The 23,263-nt window shown below is 45.3% G+C and overlaps 1 protein-coding gene and 1 long non-coding RNA gene across 4 annotated transcripts in view; both read right to left on the reverse strand.

Annotated features, from left to right (window-relative positions):
* HSF2BP (heat shock transcription factor 2 binding protein) overlaps nt 1-23,263 on the reverse strand; it is a 120,717-nt gene that overhangs the window by 53,679 nt on the left and 43,775 nt on the right. The window lies entirely within an intron of this gene.
* Nucleotides 1-23,263, reverse strand: part of LOC135579884 (uncharacterized) — a 33,962-nt gene that overhangs the window by 8,013 nt on the left and 2,686 nt on the right. The window contains exon 2 of one of the 2 annotated variants that reach the window (XR_010473764.1): nt 6,119-22,841. The exons of the other annotated variant lie outside the window; for it this stretch is intronic. This is a non-coding gene — a long non-coding RNA (uncharacterized LOC135579884). Of the gene's footprint in view, nt 1-6,118; nt 22,842-23,263 lie in introns of those variants that run through there. 2 annotated transcript variants of the gene reach the window in all.

A 23,263-nucleotide genomic window follows, 5' to 3' on the forward strand; every position in this document is an offset into this window, starting at 1 on the left:
TGCAGAGCTGGGACTGGGGAAAGGGGTGAGGAGTCCAGCAGGGGATATACTGAGAATAAGAAGACCGGTGAGCAAGAACTGCATTTCTCAGAAAAAAAAAAATAAATAAAAAAGAAGGATATCGACACTTGCTCTCCACTCCATGCCAGAGCAGGAACTCAATTTTGGATAGCTCCAACACAGTGAGAGGAGGGAGGAGAAGGGGGTGGGGGAAAGGGTGAGCGGAAAACTTGGAGAAAGCTGGAGAGGAGCGCCTCAGCAGCAGGCACGTGGGCTGGGGAAAGGCCAGCATGCCTGAGGTCAGGCGTGAGGAGCACTTAATTATCAGCACGGCCATTCATTTCCTCACTCTAAAAAAAAATACATATATTTACAGGACCTCTCAGGGAAGGGAAGTTTTGTGAATCAGTGTCCGACTATTAGTTGCTGACCCAGGTGAAGGCATTAGTGACTGGGAGAGCCCCCTTCACATGGGCTCCCCAGGCACCCTGTTCGCTGTGTGCCCTTACAGCTGACCTCACCTGACCTCGCATCACTGCCTTGCTGACATGGCACTAGTAATGCCTCTCATGGACCTGAGCTCACCTCCCATGGCCATTTACTAGGGCTTTCTCTTCCTGCCTTGAAACCCATCTTTCAAGGTCCTCAGCTTGTTAAAAGTATAAAATCTTTCAGTTTCATGATAGGAGATTCTTCAAAAGGAGGTACTTTCTATGCCACACTATCTTTGGAGCTTCTCGCAGCAACAAAGTTCCCACCCTAAGGTGCTGTTGAGGGTTTAATTGCGGGGTGACAATAAAACCCTGACAGATGTATTGTTAACCCCCTCTCCCCTCTTCCCCTTTCAGCCCGTCCCTCTCCCCCCTTCCCAGTAAGGACAGGTGATCGGGAGGAAAAGAAGGACAGAGAGAAGAGAGTTGGAAAAATTAACAATGTTTTACTAATGCTACTAATAAGAATAGAGAAAATAATACAAAATATACAAAACCAATCTTGAAAGTCTCAGCAACTGCAGAGCCAGCAACCAAAGTCCTGGATTGGACTCTGCAGCCAACCGGAGCTGGATTCAGTCTCTCACTAGGCCTCAGTTTGCAGGGACGACTAGCAAGGTCCTCTCCTAATGTCGGCCATAAGGAAAAGGGACGAGATTCTTGTGATCTCCCACTTTTATATGAAGTATTCACGTGAATGGGATGTTATACTCAGTTGATCAGTTTCTTGGTCACCAGTTTCTCGTTGCCCCTCTCGTGAGATGTGCATCAACTTGTTATCAATAACCTCACATTCCATTGCTATGTCTACCAAAACATGTATCTGGTTTTCCAGGAAAACGAGGCTAATATGAAGGCTTTAGCTGACAGGCTCATTAAAAGAGAAACTTTTTTTTAAGAAAACCAGGACAGGTGCCTTTGATCATACCACTGCTCTGCACAGCACCCCAAAATATTTACTGCCAGTTTCCACGAACTATAGACTGCTCTAGAAAATCTTGAAGTTACCCATGTTCTGCTAGGTATTAAAGAGACGCTCCTTTCCCCCTGTGAGCTGCCATCGGGCTCTGCAGCACTCCTCCAGGGATGAAGGGTCACATCTGATTTCATCCTCTGTCAATGAGCCCTTTCCTGTACACCACAGCCCTGGCCCTGGGCCAGAGAGGGGTTGTGTTCAGCCAGCGCAGCTTCCCCGAGCTCCTCATCCCTGAGACAGGGAAACCCTTGGAGGAGAAGGGCCATCTGGAACCCTTGTGAATTAGACAAGTCCTAAGTTTTCTTGCAAGTCAACCCAGCTCAGGGAACTGTGGCCACAAGGTAAGGTGACATTTGAGTCTACAGAAGTGATGGAGAAACTTGACAATCTGAGTGGTTTCTGGTGAGAATGAGGCACCCAGAGGCACATTTGTAAAGGTGCCCAGCAGAGTTTTCAAAAGATCCCGGTCTCCCAATGAGTTTATTTCAATGGAAGTTAGGGACCAAGGGGCTTCCCAAAGTGTAAACTCTCCACACTAGCAGGTCACCTGGCAGCACAAAGCTGAGCCCAAGCAGTCACGCTCACACAGTTGCCTCTCCATTGAATTAGCCACAACACATGGCCCGACATCTGTGCAGCTTTACTCCGTCAGCCTGGCCTTGTGCCAGCTTCAAGAGGACGTGTAGCACCTGATCTAGCATGAAAGCTGCTCTGATAACATTAACCCATCCAAGAATGTGCTGTTCAGTGAAGAAGAAGTAGCAGGGGGATTCAAAATAGCAGCTTGCTGTTTTGTGTTATATAGTTGCAGTGGATATGGGTCAGTGCTAAGTGCCCTGAAAGTTGATTTACTATCTCATTGAGCCACAGCCTCTGCTACTTAGCAAATTTGAAATAACTTTTTCAGAAGTACCTAAGTGCTCCTGATAAATTTTACTGCCAAAAAATTAATTTCCTTCATTTCCTCTTTTCCTCCCACTTTCTCCCCTTATTCCCATTACAAAGAATTGATGTCAGTGCCACAAACAGCTCTGAATTCATTTGCTTACGGATTTAGGTAGGGAGATTTTTTTTTCCATCAGAAGGTTTTATTGCATTTATTCTCTCCCCCTCCTTTCCTGCACCTATGCCTGGCCTCTTCCTCCCTGCACTAGCATTTCCAGACTCCCCCTCAGCTGCTCTTGTAATGGAGGCATCACTACTGAGTCATCCCTTCGCATCTAGCTCATTGCTAATCCACCTCTTGCTGTTTCCTTCACAAGGGTTGTTCACTCTTCTTCCCCACATCTATCCCCAGCACTTCGTCATTTAGGAATTTCCACCCTCTGTTACCTCCTCTCTGAATTTCCTCTCTCTCCTTTCTCTGGAGTCTGCATTACTGAAGACGGCACCTATCTCTTTCCCCAAACTTGCTCTTTATTTTAATGCCCTCCTCAGATGCAGTCCCAAGCTTCTGGCCTTCCCCCTGCCACCCCGCTATGCAAGTAGCTGCCTTATCCTTGTCTTACAGTCACTGCGGATGCAGCAGGGACGGCCTTGGCAACCTTTCGTTTTGATAACTTTCCATGGGAAACAGACTTCCCCGTTTTTGTGGGGGTTTTTTTGTTTTATTTTGATTTGTTTTTTGCTTTTGTTTCTCTTCTCTGGCCACCGGAGTCCTAAGACCTCCTCCTCCTTCTCTTCCTTCTTGTTCTCCTCCTGCTCTTCCTTTTTGTTCTCCTCCTCCTCCTTCAGAGGTAGCTCAGAAGGAAGGAGGCCCAGCCACTCTTGGAGGCTGGCAACACAAAGTCAAACCTCTCCAAAAGCCACTCGGCTCCCTGTGCTGTTGAGGCTGACTCAGGAGACAGCCGTAAGCAGAGGTCCTGAGCGAGGTGTGGGGACAGGGAAGGGAGGAGACTGTCCCCTCCCTGGTGCTCCCAGACAAGGCAGCAGAGGTAGGGCAGAAACTGCTGCCTCACACCACGGTGTAATCAAAAGAACAACTTTGGCCTCTCACTACAGGAAAGACATTGAGGTGCTGGAGAGAGTTCAGAGGAGGCAATGAAGCTGGTGAGGGGTCTGGAGCACAAGTCTGATGAGGAGCGGCTGAGGGAACTGGGGCTGTTTAGCCTGGAGAAAAGGAGGCTGAGGGGAGACCTGATCACTGTCTACAACTACCTGAAAGGAGGTTGTAGCGTGGAGGGTGTTGGTCCCTTCTCCAAGTAGCAAGTGACAGGACAAGAGGGACAGGGGAGGTTCAGGTTGGACATTAGGAAAAAATGTTCCATGCAACGGGTTGTCAGGCATTGGAACAGGCTGCCCAGGGCAATGGTGGAGTCACCATCCCTGGAGGTGTTTAAAAGATATATAGATGAGGTTCTTAGGGACATGGTTTAGTGCCAGAGTTAGGTTATGGTTGAACTCAATCATCTTGAGGTTCTCTTCCAACCAAAATGATTCTATTATCTGCAATATTACACATGGTATTTAGTATCTTGCAACCACTCTATGGGCGGGTTGCTTGTACTTAACCAAAAACCTTGGTTTTCTCACCTCCCTAGGAAAGGAGAGGACATCACAGTCCTTCAGTCCTCCAGGTCCTACTCCCTTCCCTCCTCTTCCTACAGCCCTCTGCTTGTGATTCCAGACACAGGGTTGGAGACCCTGAGGATTTCTTACTCAGGCTGCCTCTGCTCGAGTGTCTGGGAGCTCAGAGACACCTGGGATGAGCATCACAGCAGGAGGTAATCACACTGAGTGTCTTTCAGAGAGGAGCTGGGGCTCCTTTGAAGCCTCTGAGTCCCCGGATAGGAAGCCAGTTGTTATTACTACCAGTGAAACACACTTCAGAGGAGCAGGCCACACCAGAGACAGTGATTGATAACTGGCATCTACAATGCAGGAGGTTGCACGCTTTTTTTACATCAGGGTCAGGAGTTTTCATACCACATTCTCAGGGAAGGACTGAGACCACTGTAAAGATCAGACCCTTTCCCATCCGAGCAGCAGCTCTGCCCTCCAGAACAGTTAAAGCCTCTGGAGTGGGAGAGACTCCTCATGTGTGAGCATGTCAAAACAGGCTGTCACACCACCAAGTGTGCCCATACCAGCCTCTTTGTGGTCATCATCAGAGAAGTCTAGTGTGCAAAACGGAGGTAGAAGGCACACAGAGAACAGGACATGCTCCTCTTACAGGTCATCCAAAGACCTTTCTTTCAGAGGTATATGGTTACAGTCTGTGTAGTCTGGACATCAGCTGGCAAAACTCAATCCTCTGAGTAAAAGGGAGAGTTATAGGATGCTTCGGCAACAAAACAATCAAACAAACAAAAAAACCAAACAAACCCAAAACAAAACAAAACAAAAAGGTTCAAGCAGCAACAAATAATTCAACCCATAATAGCAACAAACTTTCAGCAACTTACGGGCTATTCAGTACCTTTTGGTGCCATTTTTATTAGCCCTATAGGATGGAGAAGATATGATCCTATCTGGGTAACACCGTTAAACCAGGAAAAGGTACTACAGCAAAACAGCCTTTTCTGTGGCTTAATTATATGGCCCTCATTCAAACTCCACTAAGTCAATAAGAATCCTTGCTACTGACTTTAATGACTTTGCACAACTGAATACTCCCAGCAGGGCTTTAATAGGGAAAAAGACTGAAGTTTAAACTGCAAAATACAGGATAGAATCCATACAGCAGGAAACCAGCCAACATACCTTCGTGGCATGGGCAACTGTCCTTGATGGAAAAAGGGAGATTCTGACCTAATGGAAGAGCTTTAGGGTTTGCATATTCATTTTCTGTTTATGGACTTAAGGAACTCTTTGGGATTTACATTAATAAACCAGTGCTTAACTATAAAATGTACACTGTCAGAGGGCCAAAATGCATGTCTGTGATTCTGAGAGAGGTAGAGTATGTTGACACCCAGAGCTTGTTTTCTTACTGTGCCAAATCTTGATTATGTTGAAGGGAATGGAAACATGTCCACAGGCTTCAGCAGGATGGTGACTTAGCTCATTCTCTGGGAAGGGCTGTCACTGTGGAAGGAGCACTATTGCACACCCTAGACTGACTGTCGCTTTGCAGAGTCCTTTTTATAGATGTTGGTTGTTTATAAGTAAAAGTACTTACATTAGTATTGCAAAAACAAATAGTCTAATGTTGTTACATTTTAAGGCCACATTTACTTGAAAGAGCAGCCAAGTTTGTTGACTACAATGATTTACACATTTCTAAGGCCACTAAACAAGTATTTCTCAATGTCTCAGGAGTAGCTCAAGGGAGCAGAAGCTAAAAATGCCACAGCTCAACAAACAGTTTTGTGTTCTTACTGTTGATAAGTACATCATGTTTCTTTGCAAATAAAGCCTGTAAGGAGTTGATTTAAGAAAAAAAAAAATACACAAAACCAACATACCAACAAACAAACCAGAAATAAATAAATAAATAACACGAGTAATTTCTAAGAACATACTGTCCTCTTTCCCTCCATTTCCCTCATATATCTCCATTACAACATCCCGAACAAACGACCTGCAATGTGCCCAGGATTCCATAATTACCTTCAAACAGGCTACTGGCTGGCCAAGAGGCAACCCCTATTGTGGCTGTTTCAACGCAACAGCCCTTTGCTTGGCAGGGACAGGAAAGTCCAGGTGTCAGTAAACTCCATTTACACAAGTTGATCATCCAAGGTGCCCAGGTTGCCTGAGAGATGCTGAATGTCCTCCACCAGCAAATCTTTTGATGGGAGGTGAGCGTGTTCAGCATCACATAGACATGATAAGCACCTCACGGGAGACAGCCCTAAGAGCACAAGCCTATGCGTGGCCATGGGGCTTTATGCATAATTCCAGTTTGCAGATGGACTCTCTGATCTGTCAAGCTGCAATGGGAATAGGTCCCTGTCAAAGCTTGTCATTGATTAAGAGCTCAGTCATGATCTCTACTCAGTTCACTGAAGGGAAGTGTCCAGGTGCCTTGCCAAGGAAGCAATATAAAGTGGAGATGGCTCTTTAACAAAGTAGGCAAGGGACTGGTAAGATGAGCAGCTGGAAACTGAATTCAGGGAAGTGTTATGCTAGCAGACATCTAATACTGAGAGCAATCAGTCAAGGGACTCATTACCAAGGGACACTGTGCAATCCCCATGACTTGATGTCTTTACATCTCGACTGGCAAAACTTTCACAACAAACACTGTTCAGCCAAAAGCTGTTGTGCTTGATTTTAAGAACTAGAGGATAAAATTCAAAGTTTTCCATCATACAAAGGTCAAGCAAAGTGATCATAAAGGATTTAAAAACATTGAAGACTATGAATACAACCATTTAAAAGATTTGAAAAGCTTTTGTTTCTGCCAAAATGTAGGAGAAGCAGAATGAGAGGCTGTGCTCTGCAGCTGGACTGCAGGCATGGAAAATACCAAGAAGCACTACACTGCTCTCTGTGTTTTGGTAATTCCAATGGCCATGGTTGCCAAACAGCAGAGATCCTCACTGATGTGTTGACTCCAGCAGGCCCAGTGAAGCATGAACATGGCCAGCTTCCACAGCTACAGAAAGATATGAGAACCACTGTTTTATGTCACCCAGTCACATAAAACATAAATATGTCCTAATAGAGGCATGCAAAGTACTTGCCTTACTTCCTATGCTAAGCCAGCTGAGAACGTTTTGCTATTGCAGTAAAAATGGTCAATCTGCCTAACATCACATTTAGGGCATACATTTTCCATTACATGTAGTCTGTCTTTTCCCTTGGGTTTCCTTCTGTCCTCTGTAAGGTAACAGGAAAGCTTCACTCTAAGTAGACAGATGTCTTGCAGACTTAACTTTCACTCAAGGTTCTATGTCATTACCATGCATATTCATTACACAGATCCATTCTGCCAGAAGAAGATGGCTGGTCTTTTGCCCATGATATGACCATTTGCCAGAAACTATTTTAAATAAAGCAGACAATGAGACTGTTCCTTAGAAGTGTTTTCTGATAATTATGTTCTGTCACCCTGAGCCAAAACGATGTAACACCTGTGCTCAACCAGTTCCTACGCAGATGCTGTCTGAGACTCGTTTTCCCTGTGAACATTTGGTGAACAGTGCAAGACAGAGCACGAAAACTCCACTTTGAGTAACATTTGGCAGTAACTCCATAATTCAGGGAGTAGTCCATGAGCTGAACTCTCTTTACATAAACACCAATAGGGGATAAGTCAGTACCCTTGAAATCAGTATGTCACCTTATTTCAACATCAAACTAAAGCTTGAAGTGAAAGTTCAGTCAGAGCTGAATCTGGCTCCATGATTTATAGTGTTTATTTAACTTAGGAGCCAGCAGGATAGTAAAATAACTCAGATATCTCTTTATTCTGGATAGCTTATATCCAAAATTACATTTAACTGTCAGAGGATGGGAAGGAGGGCGAGTCAGCGTTTGGACCAGGTTTTATTGGGTGCATTGGGAACTGCCTCTTGGATGCCCATCCTGGGGAGCAAGGCCTGGGGTGCAGCTCCAGAGTGGGGACAAACTCTGGCCTTGGAGGCCAGAGGAGAGGAAGGAGAGGAGCAGGGAGGGAAAAACATGTCTGCACAGAAGGGCAAAGGCACTTGGGATTTCCCCCCAAAATGTATGTTACAGGGCAGGAGGCTCAAATGAGAAAGGCCAAGCACAGTGCAGGAGGCAGCTCGATTGACTATGCTGCCCTGGGAGTAGACGGGCATGGCTCCACAGGAGACAGGCTGCCTGCACTACTCAGCTGCCTCTTGTGCTCCCTCCTTCCATGCTGAGTGATTCCGTGCCTCTCCCTTGCAAGGGATACAGCCCAAAACCCAGGGGCCAAGCTTTGCCATTGTGAGAACAGGGCCCCCGCTCAGGCTGCGAAGCAGGGACCTGACACCACAGCTGGTGGGACTGGTCCCTCCATAGAGGCTTCTGAGGGGCTGGCTGGACATGGGGGACACTGAACACCCCCAGACATTCAGCGTCTGGCTATTGAGCCACACACAGCCCCTCATGTATAGGTTGCTGATACTTCACATGCATTAATGACTGGGCTGAAAGCTGCTTCAAGTAAGGAATTATATCCAAATCAGCTTCAGTTCAGGGGGGCAGCAAGTAACATCTCAGTAAGCTGCAAATTTCCCTCTGGGACACATAGATATGCATTTGGATTGTTCAACATCAATTTGAATGTTACATATAACAAACATATACATTCACACACACATGGACTTTTTAAAAAACATGTTCAAGTGCAGTAGAAAGTTATCCCATCTTCTTTCAGGCAGGGTCCTGAAATGCCTCTCATGGCCAGATGTTATTCCCCAACTTTCTCAACAGATGTCTCAAGAAGGTGGTGGGGGCTTGTTCTTGCTCAGGAGCCGGAGCCCCTTGGGAACTGCTGAGGGACTCGTGCTGCCCACCTCACGCAGGCTCAGCCACGGGTGAAACTGGGTGAGGTGGGGCCAGGCTGTCCCCAAGGCAGGAGTGCTGCTGTGTTTTGCACACAAAAAACCCTGCGGCTGTTATCCAGAGGGTGCTGCAGGTGAAGTACTTGGGTACAATATCAGGGTTGACAGGTCTCAGAACCGCTACAGGTCCCAATGCAGATCTGCTGTGGGTGGCACAGTTACAACGGTACACTTGGACCAAAACCACATCCACCCACAAGCTGAATGGTTTGGTTCATTGGGATGGAGAAGAGACTCAACAAGGCCTGAGGCTTGGCTTTACCAATTTGCTTGGTCTTGGTTTGCCAATGCCAAGATCCGCTCCAGGACACTGTGACAAATACCTTGTCTAATGGCTCCCCCCCTGCAAAGCCAGGATTTTCTGCGTCCTGAAAATAAGTCATCGCTGAACAGTCTAGGAGGCAGACCTAAGTGATTCAAACAGCAAGAAAATGCCAGAAAGGGATGATTTCACTGCATTCTTGAACACACATTTGACAGATAAGCCTAGCAACAGGGACCCTGTCTGTAGGCTGACTCCCAACAATCAGCTACTGCTATAGCTCCCTGACATCCGACTGCACTGCTGCAGACACATGAATAAATAAATAATCTCCCATAGCATTTGTGAAATAAGCAGAATATTAGCATGTGGCTCTCAAGATGACCTTTATCAAAGGAAGCAACATTTATACTGGAGAAACTTATCTAAAAATAAATGATTATCACTCATGTATACATAGAAATACCAAGGGCAAGATTTGACTTTCTATAATGTGAAATGACTCATTTTCTCCCTGAAGTTTCAGCGTGTGTCGAAGATACGTACTTCTCAGAGTGAATCACTCCAAATGGCTATTGGGTGACTGGCTGAGTTTGAACTAATCTTGGGGAGGAGAGCTGACCTAAGGGCCGTGGGACTTGGAACGCATCGGCTATTTGCAGGGCAAGGATGGCAGACATTAGCACTCAGTTGTCACTAGTAAATCTCAAATTGCTTTGACAGGTGGCAGATTGTGAGACGTGAATGGCTACAGCTTCCAGTGGAACACTTCTTTTCATGGAAAGTGGGATGAGGCCAAGGGAACAGCCTGTATTTCTTCTCTATTTACATGTGTGTGTGCACATACAACACACATATATAGCTGTAAAAAATAAAGCACCTCTTTTATGGATCAGTAAATTAACTTGCACCCTCATTTATACTTGCTCGCTCATCCCCAAAGTAAGAGATCAAGCTTTCTGGAAGTGTAGCTGGATTTGCAGCCTCCAAAACAAGCCTCAAAAGGCTTGAGTGACTTATCTACAAACTTCCTAAGCACGAGAGAATTCAGCAGCTCTCCAGATATTCACAGGGGAGTGTGGAGCCATTCAAACCACTACTGGGACAATCAGTGACCATGGTATGATACCTCGATGTTGTTTTTTCGGTTACCCCAGTGAGGTTTGTCATCTGTGTCGTTCCCAGGTGTCCATGTCAGCACGGGCACTGATTGGCACCGCATGAGATGGCACAAGCCTTGGGGAGGGAAGGCATCCCCTGCCTTCCTGGACACAGCCAGTCTGGCCAGTGTATTCGTTGTGACAGCACCAGGGGAAGAGCTTTATTCTCTCTTCCCAGCGGCACAGACGGAAATTGAGAGTGTCAGGACTAAGCAGACATCACTGTAGTGTGCTAATTGGGCACACAATGAATTCCTTACTCACTTAGGAGTGCCTCCCCCAGGGCACAGGCATCACATATACGTACATATCAGCTTCATATTGGAGACAAGTCCCAAGGAGCGAAGTGAAAGAGAAGCGAGCCTTTACTTTACAGATTAGTTCACAGCTTTCCACAGTCTCTCTTTAAACAGCAATCAGAGCAGCCAGACTGCTCAGGAGGGAAAGATCCCCAGAAAGCTCTGTCTTCCAGAGGAACTTAGCCGTCTCCATAAGCAATGTAAGCATAACTTGGCGATAACAAATGCCAGTCTTGCAACATGTCACACAGTTAAAATGGGCTGAAGCAGCAAAGCACCAATGCCTTGGAAATGGCTGCACAGGCAAACTCATATCCTATGATACGCTGTGTACAGCTCCCTGCATATAGCCCTGTGCCTGATGCACATGCGGGCTCCAGGGGACTTGGTTGCTGAACGAGGGTCCCACACCGTCTTTACTCCTCGCTAAGGGACTGTCTGGTGCAACCGTGTCTTTCATTTTCCATGGGGAGCAGCCAACACAGCTTGCCCTGTATTTCATAGGGAAGTTTGTGGAAACTAGTTACACTGGGGTAAAAGTTTTGCTGTGGGATATAAGAAAAAATTAAAATCAAGCCAAACTGATTCAAGGCAAACTTGTTATGAAGAAATGTTTCCTCAGAGGACAGAGCTGTCAAGCAGAAGGTCTTTCAGAGAGCAGCAGAAAACTCTTTTGACGAATACAGTCTGCCAGAAAGGATGAAATCTTGGAAGGATTTTGAAAATGAGAAGGAAAAGTGGGTATTTCCAGTACTGCCACAGAGATTTTGTGTGACCTTCGAACAGCAGTTTAACCCTATTTTGAGCCATAACTTCTCCCTTCTTCCAAAGGCAGAGAGATAACAGGAACGCCTGCAGTTCCTCCCACTCTATAAAGGCATCAATAAGCCAAACACAATGTACAGGTAGGGATTTTAAGTAGATGAATTATTTGCTATAAACATTCTTTTCCACTTTCCAAATTATTCACATACCTACTTAGATCGCTTTGTTAATGATTATTAAGCAAGAGAGGGATGCAGCTGTACCTCATCCTGCATCCAAACTCTTAGCACAACAAGGATGGAGTCAGCCCTTGTCCCATTGCAAAAGCTGCTGCTGAGGGAGGGAAAAGGGTCAAGATCTCTCATCCAGCCTCACACAGGAGTAAAACAGGAGTGCAAACTACTAATTTTTTTGCTGTCATGGGGTTATACAGTAGCACTTTCTAGTCCCGTAGTACCTGATGGCCAAAGCCACAAAGAAGTGCCAGACTAACCCTATGAGCCCTTCCAAATATTGCACTTCGCTTTCTTGAGAACAGTCTCAAAAAAACATACAAATTCCTCAAGTAAGTAGAATCCTCAACAGCTAGTGACTCATATGTCTTCTAATGAAATTAAGGTTTTGGGGTCCTTTTGGGAAGAATTTCAATCACTTTGCTCTTACAGTGATCCAGCTTACCTAGAGGAAATATACCATATAAAACCACAGATGAGCTGTTTTCAAATCCCATCATGCCCTGGATCTCCTCTGTGATTTCAGACAAACTGGGTAAGTGTTAACTACAGTTTCCATTTTTCGCCAGAGGACATTCAAAGGTCTGTTATACCAATGACTGAGAAGGGCTCATAAACTACACAGATGAGATATATAACTATCTGCACTGGTGAGGCAGGAGACTTCAACCTGACATGCTTATTTAACAGACAGCCAGGCAATAGTTGATACCTGAAGAACTGATTCTTGCATGAGGAATTTTGATAAGTATATTCCATTTTCCGTGGCTGAGATTGTCCTTTGGAGAATAATTAGGTATGCAATATATGGTCTAAAACAGCCAGGAAAGAGACTGAAAATACAGAAAATTGAAAGGAAATTATTTCAAACTGAAGTGTTCTGACTCTGGAAACTAAGTTATAAATGCTTTTGAGAACCTGCATTTATTACTTGCAATAAATAACTTTTCTTCCAAACACGCCTTTGTGTGAGAGACAGATTAGCAGTGCAAGTGGAGCACATTTCTGCTGTGCAGAAGTTACTTATTTTAGAATAATGGACGTCACAAATTGGCCCTGCATAGCAACACTCATTGGAAAAAGATCACAGCTCCACTTAACACAAAAGTGCAATCTTGAAGCCCATTGAAACTGAAGTCTCTTCACAGGGCAAACACTGAAGTAGCTCCTCATTTGCGTAAAGCCGGACAATTGCTCCACTTCCACACACAAAAAAATGCTTAGATATCTGCTATGCTTGGGGAAAGGCTCATTAATCACATTACAGAAAGTGAACATCCCAAGGTTAAATCCTGCTCCTGTGGAGTATTTCAGCGCTTTATAAAATCATCTAAATGGGATTTCTATCCACAAATCTTCACGGTGCAGTGAAGATTTGGAGCTTACCTTTAAACTTGGGGCAAGTCTTTTTCCCTGTTAGAAAAGCACAATTCTGAAAAACAAATTTGGATACATAAGGTCTCGTTCGCCACTACATTAAGCCTATTTTACAGCTGCGTCACTGCAGTGAAAATCAATAGAGTGACACTAGTGAAAAAAAAAGAAAAATAATTATGATAAAAACTAGCCCAGGATCTTTAAAAGGCAGTTCACGCAGCCATTCCCTCAGGTTTTCTTCAAGTCCATTTTGCTAGCTGCTATATGGCAGGAGGATGTAGGGGAAAAAGGCCATGAGATGGCAAAGCCTTCCTCCCTTGTTTGCTTGTTTTACAGCATTCCTGTCTTTCTGCCTTTGCATCATAACTCTGCTTTTCTTCAAGGAAAAGAAAACAATGAGACCTAGATTTATCCTCGCTAAGCGAGATGCTTTTTCTTACAGTTTTCTTCTGTGAGAAGCAATTACACCTGAATTTGTTCTACTTCTTATCGCCTTGGGACAACTGCTGGGAGCACGGGCTGTAAGCCAGCGTAGCTCTAAATGAGACCAAGGGAACAGTGCTAATTTACACCCACAGAGGATCTGTCTCATGAGGTTTGCTACTAGGCACGTTATTTCACTTCTGGACTCTCCACTGGCAGACACTAAGTTTCCCCTCAGAAGCTTGCCAAAACTGCTCAAAATCTCGCAGACCACTTCAAAGTCACCTTGAAATGGCTTGTGAGCAAAGAGAGAAGCTCCTCTGCTCGTCACCAGTCACATACGTCCCCCTCCGATGCCCACTGCCTCCCAGCCAGCCCACACCAGCTATCCCCCGTGCTCCTCCAGGATGCCAGGCACAGGGCTGGATCCAGCCTCCCCACCCCATCCCAGACAGAGCCCACTGACCAGGCACATGCGCTGGGGTTTCCCCTCACTCATCACACCAAAAGCTGCTCCTATGTGGTGGAGGCCCAGGCACAGGCTGACCTTTAAATTTGCTACGGACTCTCCACATGAGATTAGGGAAGATGGTTGAGCCCTCCTCCCTGTCTCAGTTGCCCATCTCCAATGCCGACATGGTGGCTTGCCCTCTCATCCACCCTCTGTCTGGTGCATAAGCTTTTGGGGACAGAGGAGTCGTTTTATATCTCCCTCCCAGTGGGACCCACCCGATCTCACTTCACTACACAAAACTCCATTCAGAGCTTAAAAAGCAAAGTGGGTTGCACACCTGTGGCTGTGTCTGCTTTCTCAGAGCTGACACTTTTCCAGTTTGGGTATAATAAGGCCAAGTGGCAGGAGAGCAGGCTGGGTGCTGCTCAGTATTGACAAGCCGAGTTGCTGGCTGCGGAGGAGGCTGGCACAAAAAAGCCGGCAGCAAGGAATTATCTGACTCAGGGAAGCATCCAGGCAAAAGAACGGGTGTATGAGCACAAACTTGCGTAAAAGAGGGGGACCAAATCTGGAGCCATGGCTCTGGAGAAATGAGGAGGGAAAGGAGACAGGATGACGGAGCAAAATTCTGGGGAAGATTCAAGAGCCATGTAGGCAACACACCAGCTCAATTTTTTCACACCTCTCCAATTTGGCCAAGAAATATTATTCCTCTTAAGGACTTTATGTCACCCAACTGCAGTGTTCTTTTGCTCAGGACAAAGTGCTCTAAACCCAGGTTTGCCACCTCCCAGACATATGGCCTCGCAGCTGGGGTTTTGCCCATGCTGGAGGCAGCCCTGGGGAATAATAGAATCATTTTGGTTGGAAGTGACCCTCAAAATCATTGAGTCCAACAGTTAACCTGACTCTGGCACTAAACCATGTCCCTAAGAACCTCATCTATACATCTTTTAAATGCCTTCAGGGATGGTGACTCCACCACTTCCCTGGGCAGCCTGTTCCCATGCCTGACAACCCTTTCATGAAGAATTTTTTCCTAATATCCAATCTAAACCTCTCCTGGCACAACCTGAGGCTATTTCCTCTTGTCCTATCACTTGCTCCTTGGGAGAAGAGACCAACACCCTCCATGCTACAACCTCCTTTCAGGCAGTTGTAGACTGTGATCAGGTCTCCCCTCAGCCTCTTTTTCTCCAGGCCGAACAGCCCCAGTTCCCTCAGCTGCTCCTCATCAGACTTGTGCTCCAGACCCCTCACCAGCTTCATTGCCTCCTCTGAACTCTCTCCAGCACCTCAATGTCCTTCCTGTAGTGAGGGGCCCAAAACCGAATACAGGACTCAAGGTGTAAGGAGGAAGGAGCAGGGGTCCCTGTGCAGGAAGGTGGCTCTCTGACCACATCTGCAATAGGCAGTGCTGCAGCTGCAATGTATACGTGTGACTGGCAGAACTAAATCATCCTTCGTTAGATTAACAACCGATTCAAAGGCCACGCAGCTGTCATATCATCCATCCCATTCCCAGGGTCAGACTGTTTTAATTTTAGCAGCCCCCACATACCTTCAGGGCTACTTACAAGATTAGAAATGGGGGGTTTCCAAGTGAAAGCTGTGGGTAGCCAGATCCACCCAGTGCTGCTTCATTCTGAAGATGACGCAGCTAACCAGACATCAGCAACTGGAAGACACAGACAGCTCCATGAGGTGGCTGTGAGTCATCTGCCTGGGGTTTCTGATTTGGTTTCTCTTTGTCTGGAAGTAAAAGTGAAGAGCCACGACTCCCAGTAAAATGACAAAGCTTGAAGAGGAACTGAAGGGATTCAGCCAGTCCCAAAGTAATGAACGAGGTAGGGAGGAAATTCTGCCTGGAGGACTCCTCTGTTAATGCACAGCTGGATGGATTACTCCTACTGATAATATGCACACATTGTCCACCGACAACAGAGTGGGCTTGAGATTTTCTGCAATGCCCAACACAGTATGAGATTCAGCACTAGTCTGTGGGGACGTGGGGCCACGTAAAGGAAAGATGGTGAAGAAGTGGCATATCAGGACTAAAAAACGGCAAAAAGTTAGCTTTGTCAGTGGTCTAGCCAGAAGGAAACACAGCTTACCCATTTCTAATTCAGACACGTCCTTCCTTCACACATGAGGAAGCAGCCAAAGTGAATTTACCGAACTCCTTCCCTACCAGCTCCCGCCAAGCTGTACTGTATTATATTTAGTTGAACATCCAGCTCTGGCGCTGACCTTTAAAGCACTATACAAGCCTTTGTAACCCCTCTGTAAATAAAAGAGCCTTCTATCCTAGGGACAGACAGCTGGAGACACCTAGGCTATGTCCGTAACAGTGTTTCAACATGCCCAGGTCTGTCCTCTGGCATTAAGGCCAGCCAGCGTGAGATACTCTAATTCCAGACTATTGAACTTTCCTTTCTGCCAAAACAAGGCGGTTCCATCTCAAATGTCTAGTGAGAATGGTCTCCAGGCCCTGCTGGCTTCCAAGCCATGCCTGGCAAACATCTGAAATACGGTGCAGGTGCTTCAGACATCCTAACAACTTAACAGCACAGAAGACTCAGTCTTAAAGTCTGGGAATGTTCGCTGGCACCATTTAAGTGACAGAGAAATACCCTGAGGTGCTGAAGTACTGCAAATACAGAAAAAACAGGGACCGTTTCAGGCAGGCACTGGAAGCTAGCCCTTCAGTGGCCTGAGCTGAGCACCAGCATCCGAGGCATCAAGAACAAAGAAGCTTACTAAAGCCTCTTTGTTGTGACTGATTCACTCAGTAACAGAAGATGTGTCAATATTGCTGCCCCAGAGCATGTCTTGATGTCTCTTATCTCCTCCTAGAGAGTGACATGGGACTGAAATGTCCTTTCTCTCATCTCCACTGTACCCTAGTTCCCACACAAAGGAAACGTGAGTGCACGAGCTCAGCTAGACCCATGTCACAGCTTGTGGAAAATGTAGATGGAGCTGCAGTGGTCCAGAAGAAGAACTTGCAAACATCCTCCTAAGAGCACTACCTCTCTTCCGTCTTTTGCCCCAACTTTATGGACAGTCTTCTTCTGTGGCTAGGTCATGAAATCCACCCTGAGCTTAACTGCACAAATGAAATGACAGCATGCAACTTGATAATTAATGACAGACATGTCAGTCTGCTTGTATGAGCTGCATACATACCATGCATTTTTAACATCACTTAGTAAACAGTGGTGATGAAATGTGATAAAGAATGCCAAATGTTTAGCACTGATACAATGCCCAGACAGGTTTGAGTGCCTTTAGCAGACAAGGGAGTGGGTGAGCTCCTTTTCTTCGCCATCACAATAACCCAGCAGTCTCACTAGAATCATATCTGTAAGATCTCAGCACTAAGCAGGATGTCCTGTTCATAAATCAAATCCCAGCAGACCTCTCCCTCAACAGGCTTTTCCCTTCCTGGACTGGACTTTCTGGAAACTTAACATTTAAGATTGGAATCCTGCAACTATTTGTACATGTTTTCCTACCTAGAAGTCCCATTAACAAAGATAAACCTATGCATGAATGTTGACAGCACAGGCCCATGCTTTGGAAGAGATTTTGTAATGTTTCTTTTCAACAAGTTACTGATTTCTAAACAAGTATCTGTATTTTTCCACATGACCTCATAACTCTGGGGCAAAAAGAGAACTGTATACACCCACCAAGTGACATTATAATCAGTTGTCTTAGCAGCCTTGCCCTACACCAGATTTGGGATGTGCCCTATGGAGTACCTCAGATATTGCTCAAGTCTGTGGCACTTCCCTCCCTATTATTTAGGCAATAATAACTGATGGGGAGGGTATTTCCTGAGAGTCATCTGAAGAAAATGAGGTCTCTGCCTTAGGCCTATAATTCAGTGAGGAATGTACCGCCAGGAAGCAAGTCCCACCCTGTCCCCCTACACTGGGCCCATCACTCTTGCAGCAAGCCAGCAAGTGGCTGCTTGGTTTGGGGTTTTTAGGTATAAAAAATACATGAGATCTACATTTGTGTTTTCTTCAGTGAGCTATTTCTCAGGTTTCCAGGGTGACTGGTCATTTTGGAGACACAGAAGGCTGCTCTGCTTCCAAGGGGAAATTTTGCCCCAAAGGGTCAATGAATCGGGGGATGTCAGGCTGGAAAGGAAGAGACATACAATAGACAACACACGCAATATACCATAGACAAGATACACAATCAATACATGACTGCTGTCATGTGCCACGTATTGATTGTTGTGGCCTCCACAGGACACACAGGAAGGCTTCACAAGCAGCAGGGGGCTGAACTCTGTATTTGAAATATCTCTGCTTCACGTAGGGACAAATTTACTGACCTAACTACATGCTCAGAGCCACTGTTCCAAGCCATGAGCTGCCATCCACAAGCTGGGTTTGTGGCCATATTGAATTCCCAGAAAGATGCACAGCAATCAGAGCACACAGGGGAATCTGCCACAATTATTTTATACCAGCATTTCCTGACTGATATGTTCTTTTCTTTTCATAGAACCTTTTGTTGCTTAAAATTGTTACAACTGCAGGAATTATTCTTCTCAGCAGTTATATATATATACACATACATATGCATATACATAATAGGTATATATATTTCCTTTTTTCCTAACAGAGAAATAAAAAAATACACATGGATTTTGAAAACCTTGAATTCAAACCTGGAAGAATGCCAGTTGGTATGCTGGGGAGAGTTTTGTTAGCTTTATTACTGTAAATTGTGAGCAAATCTTTTTTTCAGGTCTGTACGTGTACGACTACAAAGACTGCAGCACAGCTCCAGCAGCCTGCAGAACTCATCGCCACAGGACAGCAACGTGTTCACAGCCTGGGTAGGATTGATGTGGAGTATTTGGAGCCATGGGATATTCTCTAAAATTACTTGTTGCTGCTGCAAATTAGCACACTTCTCATAACTTTACCAGAGAGCTGTTGCCATCAGCTCAGGTTTTAGCTGCAAAGCTTCCTGTGGGCATAGTAACACCAGGACTAACAGGCTCTGGTTTCACAATACAAAGCCATCACTAGCAACACTGCCACAGGCAATTGACATCGCCCTCCCTTCTTGTCCCCTGTGTCATCCACTCACGCTACCTGTCTGTGCGGCCTGGTTTTGAACTGGCTGAGGGAACGGATCCAGCAGAAAAGTAATTAAAAAAAAACAAATAAACAAACCAGAACCAAAACAAAGAATCTATCCAGTGGATTTTCCTCCACAAACTTGTCCAGCCTCCTCTCAGATACACATGAGCTTCCTTAGCATCTACGATACACCTGTAAGGGAGAGAGCTGCTCCACCACCAGCCCATGGAATGGGACCATCCCACATGTGATGGAGCAGGGCCCAGGCAGGGAGCGAGCGCCTCCTGGCAGGACTCAGCAAGCCCCTGCTGAGGGAAACGTGGCACCAACCACGGGTCAGGCTGACACCTCGCATCTCACATCAGGCACGATGGTTGGGGTTGTTATGGGGCTGGGAAGACGCTGCAGTGTCTCCTCCTGCCAGAGCAGCAGGTAGTGGCCAAGGAACACACAGCGAAAGCCAAGGGGTCACCTCATGCTTTGGAGTACAGACCAAAGCAAACAAAGTGCTACATCCCCCCCCCCATCCTCCTAAGAAATATACCTATTGCCCAGATTTTCAGCATTTTTCTTGACAGCATGTGGTGGCATCCCCTGCCGAGATGAGATTGTGGCTTATGGGTTGCGATTTTGTACCACACAGCTGCCACTGTCTTTGCGCAGTCCCCACCACTGTGGAAATAACCTGCTTGTGGAAAACACAGTTCTTGCTTTTTCTTTAGTGCTGATCGATTTCACAGTTTGGGTGGGACTCTCTGGATTACTGCTGATGTGAGTTATGGCAGTGTCAGGTCATTAACCATCCAGAAGGTTTCAACATCTTGCACCTGCTACTTGGACAGCAAATCCTGGCATTTCAGATTGCCACCGGACAAGACTTTAATCCCTTTACAGAAGCTGAATTTTCAAAGACACCAAATCCTCTAGCATGACAAAACTGATGGCATTTCTATATTCACTTTAGTTTTTCTCTCTTTATTTGAAATGGCATCTACACCCCAGTGTGGCTGAAACTCTGGATGTACAAATCCATTGGAACTGAGTCACTGGCCTTGATAAAAGCTAACAGACAACATCATAACGGGAGCAAAGCCCCATTTCAAGTCTCTACTGCCATGCTGAGTTACAAGATTAATTAATGAAATGTATAAAACTGCAATGAATGAAGCAACCATTAAACATGTTGCTAATATTTAAAGAAACCCAGCGAAAAAGAAAAAATAGCTAGTGGACTAATGTTTACATTGTAAAATGTAAATTTACAGTGTTAACTTTCTCCAGAATGAACAAGTAAATATTTTAAGCAAGCAAAAAAAAAAAAAGCACCTACTTTCAGCAAAAGTTGACATCTTCCTACACTGGGGAAATTCTTGTCATGCTTAACCGAAGTGTGACCCAACACCTTGTAATAATTATCCATTACTGAAGCTTATCTGGCCCTTCTGATAGCCTGGTGTTCCTGTAGCACATAAAGAAATGTGTATTGCACCCCATTTATCTTGGACACCAAGCTTATTTAATCCACCTGCCACTTTAGGAGGCCCAGCTGCCTGCATACTCAGCATAAACCCAGAAACCCTTGGGTGCTTTGAATGACTCATTTGGGGCTACAGTCAGTCCTTAGCGAGTTAACAAACCTATGGACTCAGATACCTCAAGCAGGGCAGGGTGATCATTTGCTAAATATCCACTTCAGGAGCTGAGGGTTGGTCCCCCATTTCTAGTTTCACCAGTGGAAAAGCTATTGTGACTTTCCTCAAATCGTAAAAAAAAACTGACCCAGAAAGAAGTCAGAGATTCTTTTAAATCTGTGAATCTGTGAATCTGTGCTGCCCCACAAGCAGATGCTGCAGCACTGCTGAAGAGTGTATCCTGTCCTGAGAACAGGGGAGAGGAAGGGTAGATGTGATGGAGGAGAACAAAGCTTCTTTTCAGGGAATCGTAACACAATACCATACCGTGCTTTCATGCACCCAGGGAAAAGCAGAAGAGGCCTTGACTGAGACCACCTTCTTGGACCATTAAGACTGTGCCAGTGCTCCCAGCCGCTTTCACAGTGGTGAGTCCCTGCTTTTTGTTGGAATGGACCAATATGGGCTATAGGAGAAGGTTTATCTTGCAAAACTATGCTGTGCCCTGACGCTGTGATAACACCACTATTCTGGTCTTTAGAGATCCTCTTCAGGGCAGCTGGAAGACCACCTGAAGGGAAGCTTTCTTCTAAACCAAATTAAAATATATCAATGACTACAAAATACTTGTGGCAAAGAGCCAGGCAGATGCTGATGTTCCAGCAGCAGTTGGGCTGAGTGGCCCCTCTTCATCACACCGCATAGCAAATACACCCCACAAGGCAGAGATGATTGGGACACAGGAGGGCAGGGGGCTTACACTCCCCTCACCCACATTCCTCTTGTTTCCCCCATCTCATCCATAGCACAGGGAATATCTATGTGTCTTTCTACTGATCTTCCCACTGTAATGCCCATTTGTGGCCATGCATTCAGGCTTGCTTCCACAAGCAAAATACCGGCAAACTTGGAAATCAGTTTTAAGTGCACTTATTGACAGAATAGACCTGATGCCAGCGATAAAGATTTTGTGTGGTTCTGTCTTTTTTGGTTTGGAGAGCATTTACATCAGGTTATGTTAGTGGGCCTGTCTCTTTTCTACTGATGTGGAGAAGGGATAACTCTTCCTACTTAACCCAATTCCTTTTATTTGGAATAGCAGCTAAAAACTATTACTTATCATCAGAGAAAACAAAGAAAAACCAAACCAAACCAAACCAAAACAAAACAAAAACATTTTATCAAAACTCAGCAGCAGAACCTCAATTTCTTTGGTCAGGCCTTTAGTCCTGGTCTGCAGTCCAATAATTTAAAGTTACTGGTGAATAAATTGAACAGATGTGTGCATGGGGAACAACAAGGAGATAGGGAACAAAGCAGAGAAGATAAATAACCATATTATCCTCTTCTCACTTCCAACAGCCCCACATTTTCAAGCCACAGAATTTAATTTTCATGCTGTCTCTAGACATAAGGATAACTGCTCTTCAGGAGCTACTCCGTGTGTTAAACAAATATGACATTTACAGATTGTTTTCTCTCACTATTTATTTGCTATGTCCTGAGCTAATGACCTTAAAAATTGCTCTCTCTGATGGCATTAGTGTGAGATGATTTCCAAAAAGCATGAAATTGCAATAAACTGTTGAGTTTGCACAGGTGCATTAGAGATTAAGAGATCAGCCACAGAGCCATTAAGATCTATGGCAAAACGCCCAATGTGACAAAGACCAAACCTTCAGAGTGTTTTAAAAAATGTCATCATTCGTAGAGAGATGCTTTGCCTGGCAATTCCAGGAGCTCAACACAATGCTGGATTTTAACCATACCCTTCTGCAGTATTCCTCTGAGATGGCAGCTGCTGGAATTTCTTATTCCTCTCAAAATAGATGAAGCAGATATTAATTCTGCTGGAGCAAAGATCAGTACAACATCCACACTGAGATGTTGGTAAGTACAATGGAAGCCTTCAAATTCTTTCTAACCTGCAGGAAGAGGGTGTCTTACAAGGGCAAGAAACCCATCTGCATTCATTAGATAGGGACATATTTTTATAATACCGACCATGAAAAGCTCTAAGGAGCCAGCTCTTGTGAAAAATCACACTGGCTTTCAGAAGGTGGTTCTGAGATCAATCAGTCATCAGTCACATGAGTTTCATTCTTACCCTGCTACCTTTCTATATGGAAGGATTCTGGCCTGGGAAGCTTCTGCTAGCTGGTGTGGCCAAGGGCAAAAGTTGTGTCCTGAGCTGCCTGTCTGCACAGAGAAGGTGGAGAAAGAAATCAGTTAGTGTTCAAAATCTTCCACTGCTTTCCCTGATCTTTTCCTAGAAGGACAGACAAGTTTTCTTTTAACTGCCTGGGAAAGAGCCCCAGAGCATCTCAGCACAAAAAGGCACAAGATGCGCTCCAGGCATACACGGGCAAATGCAGAAACTTTGGTACTGCAGGAATGCAGGCAGAAATTTGCTTAGCAGTACTCACACATGAGGTTGACTCTGCATAGGTAACGAGTGTTCATAATGGCTTGGGAATGCCTTTCAGTGCTTTGCATTTCAAAAACTACATCATCAGTGCTGAGGTTACATTTCACTTTAGTTCTCTCTTGGCAACTCCCATTTCTGTCCTTTTGCACTGTTACTTTTGCTCCGTATCAGAAGTCTTACCCCACAAAGGAAA

The sequence above is a fragment of the Columba livia genome, chromosome 1, assembly GCF_036013475.1.
Source record: "Columba livia isolate bColLiv1 breed racing homer chromosome 1, bColLiv1.pat.W.v2, whole genome shotgun sequence".
Classification (NCBI taxonomy): domain Eukaryota; kingdom Metazoa; phylum Chordata; class Aves; order Columbiformes; family Columbidae; genus Columba; species Columba livia.